This window comes from Rhinolophus sinicus, linkage group LG09 (assembly GCF_036562045.2).
Source record: "Rhinolophus sinicus isolate RSC01 linkage group LG09, ASM3656204v1, whole genome shotgun sequence".
Classification (NCBI taxonomy): domain Eukaryota; kingdom Metazoa; phylum Chordata; class Mammalia; order Chiroptera; family Rhinolophidae; genus Rhinolophus; species Rhinolophus sinicus.
In genome coordinates, this window is record NC_133758.1 from 80,932,290 (window position 1) to 80,946,703 (window position 14,414).

Consider the following 14,414-nt stretch of genomic DNA (forward strand, 5'->3'; position numbering starts at 1 on the left):
AGCATATGCCTAAAAGAGGAAGCAAATATAAATTTTTGAGTTTATTCTTTCCCCCACATGCAGAGTATATATATGTTCTTCTGTGTCTAATCAGAATCTATAAGAAAGAGTGAAGAGGACTAATTTTGAGTGAGCCAAATATTCTCTGTATAAGTGGGAATTCTGCCAAGAACTCTGCAAGAGCGGACATTATAGCAGGTGCCTATTCACCAATAATTCCAGCACATGATAATTAGGTAGAAAGATTGTCCATCAGTTGATCAACTCCAGTGGCCATACACATTAACTAATTAGCATTGTGTTTCAGGATGATAATTTAGCTAACTACTACAAAGAGAAGAATTACTGGGTCAGATTTGAACCTTTCTTTTCTAGTAGATAAAAATTGTTCAATGAACACTCTAATGATTTTAAATTATAGGTAAAGCCAACAGAAGATTTTAAGTATAATATGATTTGTATAGGTGACTATACAAGGATGATGACTTACATAATACTGACCATTTAAAAATAAGTGAAATAAGTCAGACAGAGAAAGACAAATACCATATGATCTCACTTATATGCAGAATCTAAAGAAAAGAATAAGTGAATGAACTAATCAGAAACAGTTTTGGAGACATAGAGGAAAAACTGAGCGTTTCTAGATGGGTGGGGGAGTGGGGATAAGGGGGAAGGTGAAGGGTCTAGATAATAGTTGGTAACCACAAGATGGCCACGGGGTTTTGAAAATTAATTTGGGGAATGTGATCAACAATGTAAAGATTTTGTAGGGTATCCGATGGACACATGTCCCATTTGGGAGACCACCTCAGGGGTGATATAGATGCCTGATCTCTGCACTGTACACCTGAAGCTGAACAATAATAAATGCCAACTATAATTTTATATATATATATACACATATATATATATGTATATATATATGTATGGTTACAGGAAGTGGAGTACAGCATTAAGAATAGAGACAGTGGAAATGTAATGGCTCTGTGCGATGTCAGAGGGATAGTGGATGGGGGGTGGGGGATTCACACAATGTGAGGGATATAAATGATAAACGTCTAAGTATTGCTTTGTCTTGTGCACCTGAAACTAATAAAATTTTAAAAAAAGTGCATAATATCTTTTCTGGAAATGATGTAAAAGGATTGGATTTGTCTTATCATGCAGCAAATCAAATCATCTAAGTTATGCAAAGAAACACTTGGTCCTTACAACAGAACCAGCCATGACATTTAACCTGAGGTAGAATTCTTTCTATTTTTGAAGTGGCTGGAATTATTTTTACTCTAAGTAGTTTCCAAAATAAATAGTTAAAATAATATCCCTCCAGAGGGTATAAGACTAGAAATAATAATACAATAACATGAAAGAATGAATAAATACATAAACAAATAAAAATACATAAATTGCTGATCAGTTCCCTACTGAACTCTGGAAGGAGACCCTGTGAAGATTTGCAGGGCTGTGAACACTTTGTTAGCTACTTGGATTCTCAGTCTCCTCAACTCAGGGAGCCCATCAGCCCTTCCTCATTCCCTCTCTTTGTGTCATGACATAGAAACTCTCTTGAAGGAATGAATTATGGCCCTTTTAGGGTTGGCTTCATTTGTTTCCTGTTGGTCAGGCGTCAGTGCTCTCTGTTGGCTGACATCCAGTGTTTTAAAAAACTCTTGATTCATATATTTCAGATATATATAGATATATATATATATATATATATATATATATATATTTTTTTTTTTTTTTTGGTCCTTTCAGGGGTGGAATAAAACCTGTGTCTATTAGTTCATTTTATTCAAAAGTAAGAGAGCACATGTCTGTTTAATATTTTCTGTGACAAAATGACAAGTACACAAAAAGCATTTCTGCTGCCTACTGAAATATGGCTGTCTCAAGAATAAACACTTGTCCTTTTGAGTTGAGAATTGAACAAACCCCTTCTTTTCATGGAACACAATTTTTACTTGAAAGATTAACTGACAAACTGTTTTTTTTAAATAATTGGTTATTTGGAAAATATTTACTTAAAAAAGAAAGAAGTCATTTTGTCATTTCAAAGGATGTCAACTGATAGTATTAGTTGCCATTGATAAAATTCAAGCTTTCAAGAAAAAAAGTAGAATTTTGGAAAACTTGTGACAGCCACTGTGAGCATAAGAGTTTTCCACTCCTTGTAGACTTTTCTAATAAAGATGGTGGTGATATTCACAAATATATTTTTATTTTGTTTAACAAAATATGTTAATATTTGAAATAACTGCATAACTCAGTGAACCGACATTGTTCAGCTAATCAATGGTAGCAAATCATGCAAAAAAGACCATTTAAAGTGCAAAATAGACCACTTAATGTAACAGAGTATAGCACTTCATTGATTTGGTTCCAGATTGCATATTGCAATGAAGCTTTAATAAACTATCACTTGTTGAGTTTTGGTGTAGTATCAAGAAGAATATCCAGTTTTCTGCAAAGTCTATTAAAATACTCTTCTTGCTTCTAACTATATATCTGTGTGAGTTTGGATTTTCTTCAAATACTTCAACCAAAAGAATATATTGCAGCAGACTGAATTCAGAGGAAATATGGGAATCTATTTTACCTGTCTTCTGTGAAGCCAGACATTAAAAGGATGTGAAAAAATGTAAAATAACACCACTGTTTTAATTAATTTCTTGGGAGAAAATATAGTTATTTTCTACTAAACTATATTATTTACTTTAAAATATAATACGTGTATTATTAGTTATATAAATATAAACATCATTTATGTTTAATTTTTTTCAATTTTAATTTCTTACATGGTAATTATAAATATAACCAATTTAAATGAAATCTCTTTAGAATTCTTAATAAAGGGACTCAGTGACCAGAAAGTTGGAGAACTGTTTCTCTAATCATTATGATATTACAGATATAGCTAACATTTTTCAAACACTTGCTGTATCCTTGTGTTATTAAAGCTCTGTGAATATACTCTCGGCTTATTTAATTTTCATTATAGGACAATAAAATAAATGTTATAATGATTTCATTTTATAGATGTAGAAAATGGGGCACGATTTCCCTAAAGTCACACAGCTATTGAGTGTGAAATGTCAGAATTTGGACATAGGAAGCATGGCTCATAGTCTACACTATGAAACATCATTTCTGCATTTCTGTGCTACGTCTTGTCTAAATCTTACAACGGCTTTTGTATTTAAAATAATTTTTATTAGAAATATTTTAAATCAAATATCTATGTTGTTTTACTAAGATTGTAATCAGCTTACAAATGTTGGCAATAATTTGGTCTAATTCACAAGATTTTATTTTTTTTTAAGTCGTGAGTGAACATTGAGGAAGAGTGATTGTTTAATGTTTAAACAATGCTAATTGTTTATTAGAGTTTTAAGACTAATATGTTGAAATTAAACAAAGTAGAGGGAGTAGTGTGTGTTCTTTTCCACACACAGAAGCTGAAATGCTGAGGAAGCGCACCATGGATACCAGACATAATTGTAAAAATGATGGTAAATCACGTTAGAGCCTTGAGCTCTACTTGAATTCAGCGTGTAGCAACCCTGTGATTTGCACATCTTTTTTATTTAAGAATGATGATAGCACTTAACTGTGACAGGAGGACTTCCTAAAGACTCACAGATACTTTGTCTAGCAATTGCAGGCAAGGGTCATTCTATTCATATGCAAATTCTGAATTAGTTAAGATTTACACGCTTTGGGTATCTTTTGATTTAGACTCACTTATCAACTAAGATGCAGAAAATTAAATTAATAATATTTGTCAACGAAGCACCAAATGGGTTCCTTATTCTTAAGGGATTTATGAGGGAGTATGTATTAGGTTGGTGCAAATGTATTGCGGTTTTTGCAATTATTTTTAACTTTTTAAACCACAATTACTTTTGCAACAAACTAATAGAACTGAAATACCATGATGTCTACAACTTTTTCAAATGGTAGAGTAAATCAAACAAAGACAAAATAAAACACCAACTCAACCAGCACATCTGTGTGTGTGTGTGTGTGTGTGTGTGTGTGTGTGTGTGTGTGTGTAAAGAAAGAGAAAGTATATATGGCCAAATGCTACCATTAATGAATCTAGATGGAGAATGTGTGGTTGCTTGTTGTACTACCATTTCAATATACTTTTCTATGTATATATATGAAATTTTTCACAATAAAGTGTGGTGATGAGAGGAAGGACTCTGAAAAATAGGGTTAAAGACAAAGGCAAATATAGTTTTTGAATTATGAAATATAGGGTTCCCTTGTCAGTGTTTTTTTCAATATTAGTTTTATATTTTTTTGGAAGGGCATTGAAAGTAATTTTCTAAAAAAATAAAAAGTGTATGTTTATTTTTTAAGTTTGAGATAGGAATTGGTTACCTATACTATTAAGGAGATGTTAATATATTTAATGTCTTTCATTTTATATTTTCAGCCACTCCCACCTTAGAGAGCCAATACATATAGTAGTAAGATGGGGACTCAAATTTCCTTGGTTCTGACGTTGTAGGCCCTTGGGCAAGCCATTGAAACTCTAGGTGTCTTTTTTCAAGTCTATAAAGCTGAGACGATAATGAAAGTTAACTCATAAGAAACTTGTGGTAAGTTGTTAATATATATTAGCTCTTTTTGTTAGAATAACCAAATAGTGCTAGACAGTTACTAACTTAATTTACTTAATTAGAGCTAAAAGTATTATAAATAGAACCAGATCTTGCACTCCTTAAGTTCCTTAAGCGTAATTAGACCTTGCATCACCTCAGTTCAAATGTTCACTTAACTGTGTCTTCCATCTTCAGTGTCTGATAGTTGGGTGGTTTTAAAGTAGTCATTGCAACTCTCAACTTTCTTTTTAGCCTTAACGAAATAAATAAATAAAGTGGAGCAGATAGATTAATGTAGGCATGGCTTATCACCATTTTTTTTTTTTTTTTTCCGGGATTGGGAACAGTTTATGTTTGTCGGTTATTTAAGGAGCTTTATAGAAAAATCTGGGTTCCTAGCATCAATTTTATAATCAGTGTTAGTAATAGGATCTCTTACATTTGACACCCTTAGAAGATGCTGAGCTGTTCCACACTTTAATATCAGGTACTGTGCTAAGTGCTTTATTTACCTTTTTTTGTTTAATCTGTACAGCAGTACTATGACTTTGGTTCTATTAAACTGAATTCACATAGGAGGGAAACTGTTTTTCAGACAACTGAGTAACAAGCTCAAGGTTGCACAGTTAGCGAATGGCAGATCAGAGATATGAAGCCAGGCTGACCATCTTATTCCCTGAAAGCCACTGTCATGTCTACCCTTCTTAGCCTCAAGGAGTAAAACTGACATATTTAGATCCATCAGTAAGGCTATTCACAATATTATTAGGTTGGTGCAGAGGTAATTGTGGTTTTTGCAATGATATTCAACCTTTTAAACTGCAATTACTTTTGCACCAACCTAATAGATTCAGAGCATTTGGGCCACCTTGGTATGATTCTGCAAGAGTTGAGATAGGAGTGTCGAGAACAGCCTTTGGAGTACTCTAAAGTGGGACTTGAATCATTCAGCAGCCACATTAGCAGCTTAACCTGGGGCAGGGGGTTTTCTTCATACCTTGCACACCTCATTTCTTCATCTGAAAATAAAAAAAAATAGTCTTATCAATCTCTACTTTATAGGATAGTCAAGGGGATTATATGAAACTATGCGTAGCACATGGCATATAATAAGCATTCAACATATATCTTCTTAAACTGAAACTATTTTTAGTTTGGTTACTTGGGACATAACCACTTTCCATCAGATGAGAGTTTCCAAAGACGCCATTTGTCCTCAAGATTTTTGTAAGTGCTGGTTCCTGCGTTGGCTCCTTCTTGGTGAATGCCACAACATTTTAGATGATCCCATAGAGAAGTGTAGTACAAATTGATATCCATATAGGAGACATACTTTACAGAAAAAATTACTTCAGGCTAGAACTAAATTCTGGCACAGAACCAGCATCTCTGCAGCCTTCCACAGACACAGGGGTGTTTTTAAGCCCCATTCTTGGCAAAGCTATGCTTTGACTCTCAACTCAGCGATCAACTATTCATCTAAAGTCTTTCCTTCTTAATGATCATTGTCATTAAGGTGATTTGCTTGTTTGGTAGCTTATTCTTTCTTATTATTGGATTCTCTGCTAATAAATATTCCCCATCTGGATAAATATATTCTAATTGGGACTTTTTATGGAAGAGTTATAATATACAGTTTTGTTTTTACAAGTATTTATAAAATAATAATGCCTTGTATTTTATTCATTTTCAAAGTGACAACACATAATCTTGTTAGTTTTGAAAATGTTAATCCTTATAATTTCCTTAGAAATGGGAATATTAGTAATCATATGTCAGAATTGGTCAGACTCAGTAACCAGGATTTCTAAAATATTTAACTCAGTTCTATTTGATGGGCATTAACTCATTTCCATCAAATTAAATTATCTTCCCTTGGATAGTTTTAAACTGAAATGAAACTGACCTGAATAAATTAGCTGAAAAGTCACTGGATTGGTCAGAGGGGGAGCCAAGAATTAGTATTGTTATCCCAGACAGGAAACAGCTGAAGGAGTTCATCACCACCAAACCAGTATTATAAGGCATGTTAAAAGGACTTCTTTAAAACGAAGAAAACAAATTAAAGAATATGAATAAGAAAATATCAGAAAGAAAAATAAAATTCTCACTGACAAAGGCAAGCATGCAATAAAAGCAGCAGATTAACCAACACTAAAGCTAGTGCAAAGGTTAAAAGGCAAAAGTAAGGAGATCATGTGTAATTACAGCAGTAAGTTAAGGTACACACACATACACACACACACACAAAGTTAAAGGTAATGACAAAAACATGAACGTGGAGGGGGTGAGTAAAAATGGTAGTGATTTTTAAGAAAAGATCCTCAACACTCAAGTTATTAGAATATTTATTGATTGCCAACTATGTGTGTCTAGCTGATATACTCATATATGATTATTTTATTACTCTGGATAGTTCATTGACAAAGATGTCATATTTTCAGCCATGCTCTGCATTCTGATTAGACTATACAATATGAATAATGTACTTCTCCATTAAGTGATATAATACAAATATTTGGGTAGAATAGTCATATCCTATTCCAAATCCATCTGAATTTTAATATTTTTTAATAGGAGGCAAATCAAACACAAATTTGGAGTTTTTCTCTGTCTAATTTTCCATAAGTTTGTCATAATGACCTGAGAATAGCAAGACTAATTATTTTGTGGTGTCCTGATCAATTGTACAAATGAATTGAACCAGCCAAGTAAGTTGGTTCCATTTGATTAGCTCCCATTCATTTTGCTTCAGCTATTGTCATTTGTTGGGAAGTGAGATTATAGAAACCAGTTCTCCCATGAAATGGAACACTGCCAACTCTGTTGGGGGAACATAAATTCTATCACAGTTATGTCTCAAATCCATTATTAATAAAACCTTGCTTTGTGGGCTCCCGCCTGCAGCAGGTCAGGAGATGAAGAGTGGAAATTGAAATACTGGGCCTTTAATTACAGCTGCACAAATGGTAGCACTATAGTTATAGAATTGTTAGAAATCAATTAAGAAATGTTGCTACTTGATCTCCCTACATATAATCTATTTAATTAGGGAGTCTGTTTTTGAAATCAAATGTTCCTGGACCCTGAGACTTTTTAACAGCATGCCATTTTACTTAGAAAGTATAGTCCAGAGACTCCTTGGGCACTGTTATTTCAAAAGAACACATATAAGAAATAATTGCACTGCTGTGCACCAATTATCTCATTTCTAACCAAAGTTTGTTGGGAAATTCATCTGGTACCCTTTTAAAATGTACTGCAATTTTTGTACATTGGTAATGAAAACTTTTGGGTATTTCCAAATATTTATTTTACATACTCATCAACATAAATAATCTTAGTGATTCCACAATACAGAAAAAAAATCTTTCATTGAAATGTATCCATATTCATAATTTCTATAATTTTTAAATTATGAGACGATATTAGGATTTTTGTTCTACTTTTTAAGAAATAACTAATCTAGCATATGCAATAAAGTTTGTTGTAATTCTTCAATAGGATTGTTTAAAGAGAAGATGGGGAATGCTCTGAGGCAGAAAAAATATTTGGGGAAATAATCTAGTAGGGGACCTGTTATAATTATATTATTGGTGTCAATGACACCACTATTGATATAACTCCATCATTCACTTACTTATCATTGAATTCTAACACTTTATACTTTTAGCTCATTTATTCCTCATCTAATGACAAATTTATTAATATTCTCATAGATGACAAAATTGAAACTCAGATGGTTTTAGTAACTTGAGCAAGTAGATTTAAGGGACATCAAAATAAATTTAGTGATTTTGGGAGTATGGTTGTTTTGTAATGCTACCACAAATCATTTCTTGAATAAGGAGAATAAACGAATAAATGAATAAATAAATGAAGTCAATGTCAAACTCATGGTATCTTACCTCTAAATCACAATAGAGTGATATATTATTTTGGCTATTTTAGAAATATTTTTATATAAAAAGAAGATTCCTATTAATGCCATTTAGGGATAAAAAAGCAAAAAAAAAAAAAAAACACTGTTAAACAATACAAGTTAGCATAAGATAATATCACAATTATAAATGCATCAATTAAAAAACTTCTAGTTTTTTATAAAAACCTTGAAATATATGGAAAAATGTAGATTATAAAATGACTCCCATACACCTATTACCTCAATTTAACAAATGTTAACATTTTGCCACATTTGCATTTTTTCATATTTTGCTAAATAATTTTACAGTACATTGCAGATAAGACATCTCATACCTAAGTGCTTTTGTATCAACTCTAAAATGAGACATTTTCTACCATTACAATACCAGACAGTATCATTATTGCAGCCAACAAAATTAATAAAAGTTCCTTAATATAACTTAATATCCACTGCATTTTTAAATTTCACCAATTAATCAGAAATGTTTAAAATATTTATTTAAACTAATGAGCCGATTAAGGTAAGGCAATGCTTTTAGTTGGCACGTTTCTTTGATTTCTTTAGTCCCAGCACCCCTCCTTTCCTACCTTCCCACTATTTGTCTAGTTGCTTCCTCTGATTCATCTCATAGTGTCATCTAACGTGTTCCTCTACTCCTTTGATAAACAAGAAATTAGATTTAGTAGCTTGGTTCAAATCAGGTTAAAGATTCTTGGCTAGAATTCCTCATAAGTGATGCTGTAGACCCATTACATTCAATTTAGATGTGCACAAAGTCTGATTGTCCCACTGTTCATTTTGCTAAGAGTGATCTGTGGATTCAAGTGGTGGCAGCTTAGATCCTCCATGATAGATGGTGCCTTTTTCCCTTCCCCATCTGGATCTTGCTGCGGAAAATGCAACTGGAAGCTATACATTTTTAATTTTGAGTCTCATGCTAATCCCTCCAAGTCACACCATATTCATTCTGTTTTATATTTTTCCTAGCTTGACACATATTTGTGAGATTTGTAATAGGTGGCATGGGAGTTAACCCTCGATTGTTTTTGACCATATACAATTTTGAATAGACTTCTAAAAGATATGAAACTGCTCATGTTGGTGGTTTACAAGCTGGAAGTTCCCTCAATAAAGCAAAACCATCATAGAAATTATTTTTCTTTAGGTTTAATTTTTGAAAGAGCCTAGTTTTCTCCTTTTTTCCCCCCTAATTCCACCAAGTAGGCAGAGCAGGGTTTACTTCTGGGAAACTTACAAGGGGAGATATTGATGCTTTAATGAGGGAGGTGGTTGTTCATTGGAAAATCATTTAGCAAATGGTTCTTTCCCCAGCCAGATCAGATCACCTCCATCTTCATCTGTTTTATATTGGACTTCTGATTCTATGTAAAATTGTATTTAAGAGGTTGACTAGTAGAAACAAGATGAGTAAAAGCACACACACAAATAACAATATACACTACACAAAAAAGTGCCACCTCTCCCCATGTAGATTTTAGAACATACTGCGGGGGGCCTGAGAATCATCAGAGGTCATTGTCCCCAAGAAGGAAGCTGGTGATCTTGATCACTGCAGCTCTTTCAAGATGAGAGGCAATAGGCAGCCATGTAATGTTTGTTAGTGTAACTCGCAGGCGTGATCCATAAAATGTTTTTATCATTTCCTAAATGGGACTGGTTATTTCAAGTCATTGACTTCTGTTCAGTCGTTCTTTTCCTTTTTTTTTCCCCCCTCTTGGGATTTTTCCTCCTTATCTGCCATGAAAACTCTTAATTATCCTTCAAAATCTGTATACAAGTCTTCCCATCTCTAAAGCCTTCCCTGAACCTCTCTGCTGTCTTCTTAATACAGAACTTAGTATTCAATTCTTCTATTGGTGTAATTGCTTTTCTCTAAACTGAGAGGCCCTCAGGGTCAGGTACAATGTCTTTTTCATCTCTGTGAGTCACTTCCTAGAATCTTGTAAGCAATCAATATTTGCTTAATGCATGAATAAAAAAACATTGTAAGCCTCTGTAACACTAGAAAAGAGGTAAAGAGAAGCAAAGAGGGGAAAAATAGAGAGGTAATTGATATGGTGGTGTGACATCTGATTTCAGTCTCTCACTTTGGAATATCACCAACTTCAGTGCAGAAAGGTACCATTGGTCAAAGATATGCTGACACTGGCATAACATTGCTCTTAGTTGAACATTTTAATTTAACTATTTATGACATTAACTTAATCATATCCACAGTTCTTGAAGTCCAGAAAGTCCCCTATTGTTCTAAATTCCCCAATTAGCCTCCTTTGGAGTATGATATACTGCAGCTGAGGCATTTTATATTAATATTCATAAAACCTCCCACAGAGTCAGTACTAGGTATTAGATATGCATATGGAGCTGAGCAAAAATAACTGTCTACCAAAAAAGAATAAACATGACAGAAGGATCCTAAGGAGAAACTAGAAAGTCACAAGCTTTCTGAAAGGTTATGGTGCCCCTATGAAGAAGAGGAACCAAGAGTGAAGGATCAGAGGATCCAAAACACAAATGTTACCTGGCATTTCCTCAGTGTTTTCAGGGATATGATAGTCAGAATATGCAAGTAGGCATTTAACTACACACTAAGTTTGGATGCCTTGAAGGTTGGCACTGTCAGATATTAAGTGCTGGCAGGAGGATCTGGGATTAGAGCTCAACTACTCACACTTTTTTCCCAAGGCACAAGGAGGAATGAGGGCAGAGGTTCATTTCCTCCTTAGTTTCCGATTCTGTTCGCTGGGATGATAAAAAAGAAAAATTGGTATACGTCTTTAAGTGGGACTAATAAATATATACACGAATACTTGAAGATGATTTTAGCCTAAAGTAGAGTTTATTAAATTTAGCAAAATGGTTTATATTTTAGAAAACAATAAAATGGTATTCATATAGTATAAGTAATGTGAAAAAGTAAAGCACAGAAAATTTTCCAGCAAAATTCTATCCGTTTTCATATTATTCAGTCTCATTCTTATGAGTATAATATTTTTCTCAATTATGGTAGGATCCTGTCAAAATATTTATTTAAACAAAAATTGTTTCCAATGTTATATTAAGAAACAAAAAGTTTCCTTCAATAAAATTTTCCTTTTTTTTAAAAAAATATATTTAACATTTGAAGCGTAATTTTTAAACCATTTCTTTTTTATAGATACTGATTTTTAAAGTTTGATTGTTAAACCACCAGTGCTACTAAAAGTATAAAATAAATGGTAAGATATTTTAATAAGCTTGGAATAATGTGTATAGGTTGTTTATTCAGGAGAATCAGCAGATAAGATAATATTAAACGTTTTCTTCAATAACTATCTAGTACGTACATACCTGGAATGAGGCTACAGGGAAGGTTTGGATTCACATTATTATCATAGCCTCTGCATTCCATTAGGTAAGATGGGTTTGAATAAAATAAATTAGAAAGGTAACGATTGCTGCAAAAGGAAAATATACATGATCTACACGTATAATAGAGAATACTCATGAGAAGAGAAAGATAAACTCTGCCTAGGGACCTAGTTATCCTTCCTCAAGGCAGTGGCAACTAAACTATTATGATTGTTATTGTGGTAGTTGTGGTAATTTTTTGTTAGTTTCTTTGTTGGTTTCTTTTTAAAGTATGGACGCAAGTTCTTCAATTTTTCACATAGAGGAAGAATATAAAGGGGGAAGAAATCATGCCGACAGAGGTACAGATGCATAAATTAGCACATAGTGTTTGGGGAATTATTACTAATTTGGTATGGCTAAAGCAGTGATTCTCATTCAGGAGTAATTTTGCCCCCACAAGAATATTTGGCAATAGCTGGAGATGTTCATTATTGGCTCTTACAAGGTGAGGGGTGCTATAGCATCTAGTGGAGAGAGGCCAGCGATACTACTAAACATCCTATAATACAAACAGGACTTCCTCCACAACAAAGAATTACCTAGCCCACAATGTCAATAATGCCAAGCTTGAGAAAGCCTTGGCTAAAGCATGAAATCTGAGGTGATAGGGAGAAATAAAAGGAGATAAGGCAGATAGTGCCCATATTATGGGGGAGGACATGGCTCTGAATATCAGACTCAGAAGTAAATAAATAGTGTGAGTATTATCAGTGATGAAGATAAAAGGAAAGATGCAGGCACCTACAACTGTTGGGGTATGCGTGGCACAGATAGGTAACAGTGCACATAGTGTGTCCCGGTGTTGTGCAAGGAACAACCTCCACAACTAGGTGCAGTAAAGAGTCCTATTTACAGGAATGAAATACGAAAACAAACAAACAAACAAAAAACTGTGAAAGCTGAAATGATAAACTAGATTTAGGCTTAGATAATGTTTAATATGAAAAGTGTTTTTTAAACAAGTTGTGTCTAATTTTAGAGATTATGGATGTGATTTCCAGAAAGAATTGGAAAAGGCATGTAGATGGGTAAAAAATGGGAAAAAGTCTTGGAGACAAGAGAGATTAAGAATTATGCCATAGATATGTTTGACTTACAAGTAAGGGATGTATTGAACCATGACATAGAAAAATATAACATTATTTGATGGAGGGCTTTGGATGCTAGTTGTTGCAAACTTAGATTTGGTACAGTGTGTTAGTTAGAGTCCTTGGAAGTTCAGGACTAAGAGAAGATGAATGAAAATGGCCTTTGAACAATACTGTTTTTCCAGCCCTGTGTTAGATCATAGCATGAAGAAAATTAGGCCTGTGACAGGGCGATCAGCTAGGAGACTATTGAAGTTCTGCCCTCAATTTACAAACAAAATAGTTGCTCACTGCCATTCATAAAATATTCCTTCGTATACATGAAACATGTTATTAAGTTTCTTTTCAATTTTCTTGAATATGTACACTTCATCTTTTAGACGTTCCTCATCAAGCACATTTCCCAGGTCTTCAGTGATTTATTTTGCTTTTGCCTCTATATGTTCTCCAATTTTGTTTTTCCATATCTCACTCCATTTACTATGATTCAAATTGAACAGAATATTCTAATAAAGTTCAGATCAAAATGATCAGAAGGAAGAATGTTGTCTATTCAAAAGGAAACATCTGATATATTCTTTTATTTTTAAGTAATGAAATATTAAAGAAAATAAGAAAGGTAGACTCAATCTAGCATTTTATATTTTTATCATAAACACTGGATAGGTAATAAGATGTGAGTAAACTGATTAACAGATGTGAGGACAAGGAAACATTATAAAATAAAAATTATTTCTTGAAAATGTAAGCTTATCTTTAGTGCTTATTCAGAGCCATTTAAATTTTAGCAAGTATTTTAAAATAATTGCAATCAAGGCAAGATATTTTAAATTTGTGGAATTAAGTCACCCTCATATTCTTGCCTGCAGAAAAGAATCTGACATCTCCCTGCCTTCCATTATAAATATAATAAAAATGTATCAGCAAAATACTTGAGTATTAATCAACGCAGAAATTTTTTCCAAGTTTGAGACTGATTAAATGATTAAAACAAGGGAAGAGATTTCACTTCAGACAAAAGACTAGATTTACCTGTCCGAAACAAGCTAAAAAAAAAAAAAAAGTCAAAACATTTAGAGCAATAACTCTCAAGACATTTTACATCAGATAATGAAGACAGAAAATCCCTATGAGTTTGGGAGGAGGAAGGCAAGCCATTTGCCGCCATATCAGTGTCCCAGTTTACTGCCTGGAAAAATTTTCTAGGCACAGCAAAAGAACCTAAGTAGAGCTTGCCAGTTACCTGACTTAAGGAGAGAGTGCCTGGAGAGAGGATTCAGAATCTTCTTGTCTTAGTGTAAAATTTACCCAAGACAAAAGAAGCTCAAAAGCAAGACGCCAAAAGATGAAATTGGTTTTAAGGAATTCAAC

The 14,414-nt window shown here is 33.4% G+C and overlaps 1 protein-coding gene across 1 annotated transcript in view; it reads left to right on the forward strand.

Annotated features, from left to right (window-relative positions):
- ZNF804B (zinc finger protein 804B) overlaps positions 1 to 14,414 on the forward strand; it is a 447,541-nt gene that overhangs the window by 61,356 nt on the left and 371,771 nt on the right. The window lies entirely within an intron of this gene.